The following is a 10152-nucleotide window of genomic DNA, read 5'->3' on the forward strand; positions in this document are numbered from 1 at the left end:
TGTGCGATAAACAGCCCTCAGTAGGCCACCCACTACCCTTTTCCAGGCATTGATCTGAATTACAGTAATAAAACTAAAGCTGAGAATTGCTTGCAGCGATCAAGGATGGAAAAAGTTGTCATCTGTGCTTTCACTTTGGAAGACAAGACTGCTGGCTGCAGTACAGTACCAGTAGCAGGCTTCCTGCTATGCTGACATTACAGCTACACAGCTTGACCTAACTTTGGTGACAGCTTCTCTGTACGTAAGCTGCCATACTGACACCAGTATAAACTCTCATGAGGTGCAAAAGATGGTCTTTGTTGTGTAGGTGATCTGCAGGCTTGTCCTGCCTGTGGTTTCACTACACGCATAGAGTCCATTTTGAATAACCCATACATTTGGAAGTGTCAGTTCTTAATAAGCAGGTATTTTGATGAAGTTGCAGCTTTGTATGGATGTGCTAGCTTCTTGGATCTCTTTAAAATATAGCACTTGAGAATAAGGATATAAAACTAGGTATTTCTTGCTATTTTTACTATCCTTCAGCCAATAGGAAATCAGCTCATTATCAAACTGCTGGTGACACTCATGGCACTACAAATATAAAAGTACTTGCTATTTGTCATGCCTTGTATCATGTTAGGTACGTGTTATTTTCTTAGAGATTCCCATGTCTGTCAATCTCACTGCTTGTGTGTGGCAGCTGCATGGATGCTAATGGAAGAGTTCTTGGACCAGACCGTCACTGTCAATGCCTCCAGCAACTGCCATCTCATGTACTTGTTTGCCTCTGCTTGTCTGCAGTATGTGAATGTCCCTGTTTTATGTATTTCAGAGTTGGACAGAGCAATGTCAGTCGGCCTGATGGAGCTACTCCATGGCCAACATGACGTACTTGGATCCTCAACTTTTATTTGGGATTGTGGGCTAAGTACAGAAAGTACATTTGGGAGCCACAGCCTGAAGACCAGACAGATCATTTCCTTCCTGCAAGACAAAAGGGATGCAACTCAAAAGCTGGTAAACCTTAGAAGTGAGAAGTTGCTGCTGCACTTCGTGATGGTACAGGCTGTAGCACAGCTTCACCCACTGGTATCCTTCCAGCTCCTCAGAAGTTGAGGAGCAGGGCTAAGCTTGGCTCTAAGGAGTACAGGAGACTAGACTACGACCCACAAAATAGACAAGATGGGTCTCTGCAACTTCACCTTCTTTTAAGAGGCTAGAGTTTGTTTATATGGCTTCTACCTATAATTGATGTGTTATCTGGAGCAGCTGAGAATGGGAAACAGGTTACTGCTCAGGAAAATAATTACAGGTTTGACAAATATGCTTTGCAGTGAACAAGCAGGGGCCCAATCTATTTAACTGATTGAGGAAGGTTAACAGTGTCGTGGCTGATAAATACTTACAGGGAAAACAGACCTGAGCATCAGCCCAGCAAACAGAGATATTAAGTTTGGTGTCTGGAAAATTAATACATACAGAGAACAAATAAGTTGTAGCTGTTTAACAGCAAGTGTAATAAATCCTTAAAGCCTATCAAGGCCTGTGGTGGAGTTTCCATCACTGGAATTGGGTGATTTTCTACTTTGAACACTTCCCCTGGCTAAAGAATTGCTCAGGGAATCCTGCAACTGGTTTATGAAGGGGATGTGGCCTGATCATAATGACTCCTAGCTCTGTGATCTGAGAACTCAAAACACAAGGTGACCTTTAACTTCCAAAGCTCTCAGTCTTTGCACCATATACTGCAAATTCCACAGACCAGAAAGCCAACTGTACCCTGGGCTGCACCAAAAGGATTCTATGAAATAAAGTGACAGCAGAGGCTTTTTCCCAGATTTGTTCAAACTGCTGATGTTGGGACTGAGTAATTGTAGAATTAATCATAGAATTGTAGAATAGTTAGGGTTGGAAAGGGCCTTAAGATCATCTAGTTCCATCCCTCCTGCCATGGGCAGGGACACCTCACACTAAAAGTTGTATTGATCCAGGGGTCTTGAGAAGAGAGGGAAAACCACAACGTGCACTAATGGAGTTTATTAAAATAGCAAGCCTGGGACAGTAAAACTATCTTGTATTTCTTCTTTAAATGACCTATATTTCATCCACTGCTTTCCTCTCCATTGCTGGAGGCTTAGAACTGGTTTGTACAGTGAAGACCACTGGTCTTTGAAAGGTTCTGTTAACATCACCTTCCTACAACCTCCAAAAACATTTAGCCATATTTCTCAGCTATGTGGCTTTCAAGGTGTAATTAAAATAAGGTTGTAGGCATTGTTAATGAAACACTTGCAAGGATGTCAAATGGATAATTTTGAAAAGCATTTTTTTTCTCAATTTTTTATGTTTAAATGGGACAAATGCTGCATATTTATTTGGTTTTCCTTCTAAATTAAATAAATAAACATGTACTAAGGAAGCATTTTTTCAGTGGTTTCAGTCTACAAAGGAGCATCACAGAATCTCAGACTAGTTTGGGTTGGAAGGGACCTTAAAGGCTCATCGAGTTCCAACCCCCTGCCATGGGCAGGGACACCTTCCACTAGAGCAGGTTGCTCCAAGTCCCATCCAACCTGGCCTTGAGCAGTGCCAGGGATGGGGCAGCCACAGCTTCTCTGGGCACCCTGTGCCAGCGCCTCAGCACCCTCACAGGGAACTTCTTTATTTCTAATCTCAATCTCCCCTTTTTTTGTTTAAAGGCATTTCCCCTTGTCCAAAGCCCCTCTCCAGGGTTCTTTTAGCCCCTTTAGGCACTGGAGCTGCTCTAAGGTCTCTCCAGAGCCTTCTCTTGTCCAGGCTGAACCAGCCCAGCTCTCTCAGCCTGGCTCCAGAGCAGAGCTGCTCCAGCCCTCGCAGCAACATTTGTGAGATAATGTAATATAAAATTGTGTTCTTTTCTATTGTTCTGGTTAGCATTAACCAGAATAAATAGGATTTTTGGTCTGGACTGTACATGGAATTCCCTAAGTATTTTCTTCTCATTAGCACTGAGTATCTCAGAAGATAACTCTTCCTAAAGGCAGACATGCTGTTACTCTGAGAGGCCGTTACTTCACCTGGAAACAGGGATGCCCAAATCAACAATCTCCTGACTTTCAACTTCCTGCTTTGCTCTTGGTACAACTGCACCACTTCTTGCTCCCAGCCCCACTTTTGCATCACAGTTCTATTAAATCTCTTGATCCCACTTAAAATCCTGATGCTGTTTTGGGACCCTCTCACCTCACCATGTAGATGTTTAGGTATGAATAGGAATACTCCAAAAGCTCAGCATTTACCCATTGGCTGATGGAGTCTGCAGTCTGTAGTGTGTTGTTGCTCTGCACAAAGATTTCCTTGTAAATCTCACACATTAATGCAGCTGCTGAGGCTGTGAATTTTGTCAGTTACAATTCTCCCTCCTTTTCTGAAGCCCTCTATTAACCTTGGGATTATATGCACAGGTTTAAATTTCAGCAGGATAATAACTGCAGGAAACTGCATCCACTTGGGGGGGTGGGAAATCAATTACAAGAAATCAACTAAAAGGCCAAATCAAATAGATAAAACTCAACAGTCAGATGATGAAAGAAAAGCAATGCAATGCTTCTTTTAACAGAATGTATCTATTTTCTGTGTGTGCTGCCTTGAGGAAATAAGTAGAAATGGGGTGATTGCATCTTCCTGGTTGCCAGGGGCTGATTTCTCAGCTGTAACATTGAGAGGGTGATGTTTTTCATTTTTTAATTAAAGAGGCTGGCAAAACAGAACTTGATGTTAGCTGTATCATAGCCATTAGGACGGTAGAGGCTTGTAATAGCCGCATTAAAACTGCTCTGAACAGAAAATATATAGAACCATCTAGGTATGACAGAACAAGGAGGGATGGGAGGAGATGGGCTGTAAGAAATGCAGGTGCTGTTGCAGTGCAGCATATTACGTTCTCAGCACATCTGCATGTAGCCCATCAGGACACCCAGGGCAGGTAACAAAGGGTAGCATAAAGCAAGGGGCATCCTAAAAGAAGGGGTAATCCAAAAGACAAATCCTTTTCAGCAGCTTCCAGGTAAAACAACTAGATACTTCAATAAGCAAATCCTAACTCTTCAGAGAAGCGGAACCAAATGGAGAGGCAAAAGATCACGACCACTTTCAGATCTGAAACAGTACAAGACAGACTCATCCAAAACCAGCACCTGAAGGCTAACTTGAGAATGAGGAGATGATGGGGGCTGGGTAGCTGCATCCCTCTTTTCCCCTGTTGCTGCAAAGAAACCTGGCCAAAGCACTGGGGTATTCACGGGTATAGGTAAACAGGCTACTTAAACATACAACATGGCACTTGTAGGAAGGTGGGTGTGAGAGTATTACTGTATGCTTCCCCTCCTATAGGTCTTGAGTGTTGCTACGCTGCTGCTAGAGAGAAGCAATGTTAATTACAGCAAAATCTCTGGCTTAAGAGTTCAACTGCAGGTCTCCAAGTACAGTTCCTGTCCTCAGCACTAATTTCTGTGGTGTTCTGAACCTCTGAACATGAACCTTTGAACAATCACATATAGCAAAGATCATTTTTACCTTTGAACTCATTTACGCCCTTCCCTGCTATCCCACTTCCACAAAGAAAAGAAATGGCTCTGCCGTGATGGGTGATGGCCCTCTTACTTGTGTTATGGATCAGGTAAAGACTCAGAGATGAAAGCCTGGTTCCCAGTGGAAAGGGCAGCTGTCTCATTGCTAAAATGACTTTCAGAATGGACAAGGGTTTTGGTTTTTGTTTGTTTGTTTGAAAGCAGTGCTAAAACCAAGATGAAAACACTCAAAAATGTCAAAAGCTAACCCATTCTGCATTTCTGGGTTAGTGATTTCGTTCTTATTTTGTAATGTGTTCAAAAAAAGCTACAAAAAGCTGCAGCTGCTTAGCAACATATCCTGAAATTCCTTTTCTATATGTAAAGGAATGTATTGTGTGTATGAATATAAAGACTTTTTTTCCCCTCTTTTCTTTATAGTTCAGAACACAGCCAAACATCCCAGTCTGGAAACCCTTCACCAGATGGACTGAGATCCACACACTGTTACTTATCCTCCTTATCTTTAATGTTCACTTGTCTTGCCTGTTGAGATAAGGCTTCCAGGAGCAAGCCTGGCCCCCATCCAGTGTCTGAGCAGTGTTCAGCCTTTCTTCTTGAGCCCTGAAGCGCTGTGCCAAGAGCAGGCTAAATAATGAGCAATAAAAGGTGGAAGGATCTCAAGCCCAGCACTATCTCTATAAACACTTTTATTGTGTCTTATTCCCTTTTCAAAGTCTTGTCTCTGGGAAACAGGAAGAAAAGTGGCCTCTTGGCTGCTGTTTTGGCATCAAGTAGCTTCTTCTGGAAGAACATTTGAGTTGCTCCTTCCCTGGAGAATGAGCAAGTGGAGATCTCTGCAAGGAAGTACCTTCCCACCTCAATAATTCTGCTATTTTAAATTATAGTGAATACAACTTACAAACTATACCCCTGATGAACTTTTATCAGGCAAAGGGACTATATTTCTTGGTTTGTTACATCGTTTAAATTTGCAGTTTCAGGCAGAATTCCTTAAGCCAATGCATATTGATTTGGGGTCTACTCTTACAGATATTCCTGCACATGAAGTCGGTGCTGCTGGGTGAGTACCAGTAGAGACTGATAGCCTCCAGGAATCAGACTAAAATCTACATGAAGCAGCCAAGAGTTTCACTGCTGTGATTCAGCCCCGCTCTTAAAGAAGATTTTCTCTGTGGGGGATGGGGTAAATTAGCCTCTAAGCTCCTGCTGTGAGGATTGCATATGGACCCTCATGGGAAGGCATAATACAGATCACTGAGTATCAGAAACTTCCTGGCTGGATTTAGACATACTTATCTATAGCACTGTAACCGTTTGATCCTCATCACACGAATGATTCTAGTACCTGAAGAGGGTTAAACCTGCAGCACTGTCAGTTTGGATCAGGCTTTTATGGTAGCTCCATAGTAGCAACCCTGCAATGAGTGTGATGGTTCAATCTACAACCTCAGTGAGTGCTCTTACACTTTGCTTATCAAATCTGAGACACAACCGTGTTCATTTGGAACCAGTCATTACAGACTAATTCTGTGCTGTATGATGCTTTCACTGCCTCAGGGACAAGGCATTTAATTTTTCCCAAAGTATTATTGACCCTCTGTTATTAGATTTTACCCATGGCAGACATTTTGGTCCTTCCTCTTATTGCTTTTTGAGTTGCATTGTGTTTGTGAATTCCCAGGGGACTGTTCTAATGCACTTGGTGTAAAATGCACTGTAACCCATCCAAGATTTTGCTGCTGGCTCCAAAGGATAGACCTTAAGTTGGATTTTATTAGGCTCTGAGTCTATAAACAATAAAAAATAATAATAATAATAAAAAAATCAGTTTTGAGCAGGGGAATTACGTCAAATTATTGTTGTTATATTTTGAGTCTGATGGAATAGAAACATGTGTTTGTATCTGAGCACTGACTGTAGTTACACAGGTAACTGAAACCATCTGAGATGCCCTGAGGCATCTGTACAGGGCTGGTGGATATGGAAGGTATATTGGAATATGCAATAAGTAGCCAAGCAAGGTCTCTTTATCAGACTAAGGGTTTGTAATTGTGAAAGAGCCACAAACTGTCACTCTTTAAGTAAAATAATTCGTGCACACATGGGCTGTTAACGTGTAATCTCTTTTCCTGTGTTCTCACTGTTTCCCTGGCCTGAATCCCATCTTGCCCTGAGGTTTAGTCTCGCAAGATCTTTAACCCTAGAAACCCATTGCTCTAGTAGGGCAAAACTGGACACTCAACCAGTAACCTGTGCCTGTTTAAGAGTTTTATAACAGGGCTGCAATTGTAAGATTTTAGCTGTTTTCAGCTAAAATGTAGGAAGTGTAGTTCCTGATTTAAAACAGACATTGCTATAGACTATTCCTGCCATCCAGACCTTGTTTTGTGGGACATCTGGATAGTAATTCCCAAGTGGTTAACACTTGGGCATGCCCATTCAATCTGCATTGTTATGTTATTGATAGAGTGCTTTCAGCCAGGGTGTAGACTGAATTTGTAATGAGTGAGAATAATTGAGTGCAGGAGTTATAACATGTTTCAGAACAGTAACATGACATCTGACCATAAAATCTATTCTACTGGTTGCATAAACTTTTGTTTAGATATTCCTTGAGGGATCTTTCCTGATAAAGTGCATTTTCTGCTAAGTTAATTATAAATTAAGAAGATCATAATTTAATCAAAGCAGAGCTTTAGGTATGTTTGGCAAGTCAATAACCATTCCAGTATGGGTATGTGTGATGAGTCATAGTAAGTTTTAACTGAATGTCTTAATCACAAGAACCATTGGAATAGAAGAAAATCCGAACTAATTGAGTCTTTGTAGTCTAAAAATAAAACTGGGGGAAATGCACCATTTTGTTCAAACAATCTATTTCGCTGTAGAAGATTATTCTTGCCATGATTGACCATTCCCATAATGAAGTCAATGAATGTGCTATGACTGAAACGAGGAAGACAATATATTAATAAAAGATGAACTAGTCTTCTGTGTAGCTAACAACTTAGTATTTATTCCATGTCCCAGGATTAACTGGGGTACAAAAGTCTGGCAAAAAACTGTAGAATGACAATGTTTTGTATTGGCTTTAAAGCAGGACATAAAATAATTTTCTGATCTAGCATATTAATTTGTATATCTGTATATATACAGGTACATGCGTACACATGCAGATCTATATTTAGCATTTCTCTGGATTATGGTGTCATTTATATTATATCAGATTCAGTAAGATGAGTATGATGGTATAGCCAATCCCTTCAAGACATTTAAAGCTACGAAGTGTAATATCAATGGCTGTGGTGTAAAAGCCATAGGTAATGAGATGCCAATTATTTGAGTACCTACATTTCTAATAATCTGAATGTGTTTCCTTGGACAAAAACTACTACTTTGTGGTTTCAGTATCTCAGATGCCGTTGTCATTTTTATGTTGGTAACAACTGTGGTGCTCAGTCAAGATGGACATCTTTCTCTGTGGTATATGCCATGTAGAGAGGAGTGATAAAATCCAGGATGCAGTTATGCTGCCATTGATTCCTGTCAACGTAATTGCATCTTCAGTTTTATCACTTCTCTCAGAGAAAAAGATCTCTACTAATGGCAGAGAAATAGTGAGAAATTCCTGAAAATTATCACTGTAAAATGAGTTTCACGTTTATGCTGAGGCCAACCAAGTCTGTAATGCCTTAATTTGATGGCATTTCCTTAAATGTTGTTAATTACAATGGAGATGTGTAGAGTTTGTATCAATTCCTGTCAATTAAAATGGAGTGTTAATATACTTTAATAATATTAGTATAGGTGTTAAAATAGAGCAGAGCATTGGATGACACTATTGTGGCAAATAGCACAGTGAATAGGCAGGGAATACAAAAATAAATATCATAGGTACAAGTTGTGGAATTTCAGTTATTATTTAATAACTATATAATGTTTAAAAAAACTTAATAATTGATTTAATTAAGTTTAAAATGTATGTCTTTGCCAGAGAAAAACACAGACAACCAAAATACAAACACTGAAATATCAACTAAATGAGTGGCATGTTTACATGTTCTTGTTGCTTTGGCATTATTGAAGGACCTGAAGCAGCAGAATAAGAGCTCAGAGACACAATCTGGTTCTCCCAGCTTAACAAGTTACTCCGTGTCAGCTGAACCTTGCTAACTACTACCTGTGGGTGGTAAGTGCAAGCTAATATGGTTTATATTACCTGCCCTTAACTGAGGTCTCAGTTGACAGGTTGCATTGCATCACCCCCAGGCTAAGTATGCTTCCTTGGACACCAAATCATGGAGTCACAGTAACCTGGTTGTGTGCCTGAAGGGATCAGGTGGTATCATCAAACAAGTCTTGCAGTGATCAGTTAAGACTTGACCAGCCCAGATTTTCTGCCCCGTGACTGCAAATGAGGAATACATCGACACCTCCCTGTGCTGGTGGCTATAGATGACAATGAAGGCAAACCAATGCAGACACAGTTCAGGACATGGGAACAGTCCTCCATAAAGGGCTAAGAGCCTGCTGTCACCTTAGGAGCTTTCAGCAGACAGTGTCTATGAATGCCAATTCATCATGGAGTTGGGAGATCTAGGTACAGCTTTCACTCAGCAGGACACTTTAGTCCATGCTTCAGAGCAGCTCAGCAAATCATCCCCCTGAATGCAATGAAGCGTTCCACATGCTCACCCCATATCTGAGCACCTCACTGAATACCTTCCTTGTAGTCCTTTTGGCCATCTGGGGATGACCTTGGTTAAGCCTCTGAGGAGCTTGTTGTACCAGGGTGCTGCTAGGGCCAAGAATTTAGCCAGGTTCAAAGAAGAATTGGAAACTTGAACAAGTAACACGATTATCCAGAGCTATTATAGCTAATGCTAACAAAAACTTTGGAAGAGAGGTAAAGCCTCATGCTTCTGGGTGTAGGCCAATCTCTTGCTAACAGCTTAAGACCTCCAGTTCCCTAATACGTGCTCACAGAGATCTTCCGTGCACTGCTCTCCAAGCGTTGGCCATCATCAAAGAAGGATAAAAGATCAGGTGTAATTTCAGTCTCATCAGAAACACCAATTTTGTCACTTCTTGAATTGTTATACCCTCTCAGCCTGTCCTTTTTTTAACCTCTAAAATGGGAAATCATCAAACTTTCAAGGGAATTGTGAGTGCTTAGAAGTGCATTGGGTATTGCATCCTCTCCTAAAACAGCAGTGCTGTGAAGGTGAGATTCACAGACTGCACTCTACCAGTCGCAACAATAATAAGCTTGAACCATGCAAAGATAGTAACTGATTGGAGTGAACTAGTTGTAGTCTTATATGTCTGTAGCTAACAAGGGTAAGCCCTTTAAAATTTTCTTTCCAAACAGAGTGATAGAGGTGAGAGCTTGTTTTTGGAAAAAGAATTCATCTTACTGAAAAAAATAAAGCCTCTTACTAAAATAAAAAAGTTTCAAGGAAATTAAAACAATTTTCCTCTCAAATTACCCATTTCCACTTTGTGTGTGTGTATATATAAAAACTGTAAAGTTTGAGTTTAAAGACTGATTATAAAAGATTGCATAACACAAGTGTTCTGAATTCTTTGTCTACTA

The sequence above is a fragment of the Psittacula echo genome (assembly GCF_963264785.1).
Source record: "Psittacula echo genome assembly, chromosome: 3".
Taxonomy (NCBI): Eukaryota; Metazoa; Chordata; class Aves; order Psittaciformes; family Psittacidae; genus Psittacula; species Psittacula echo.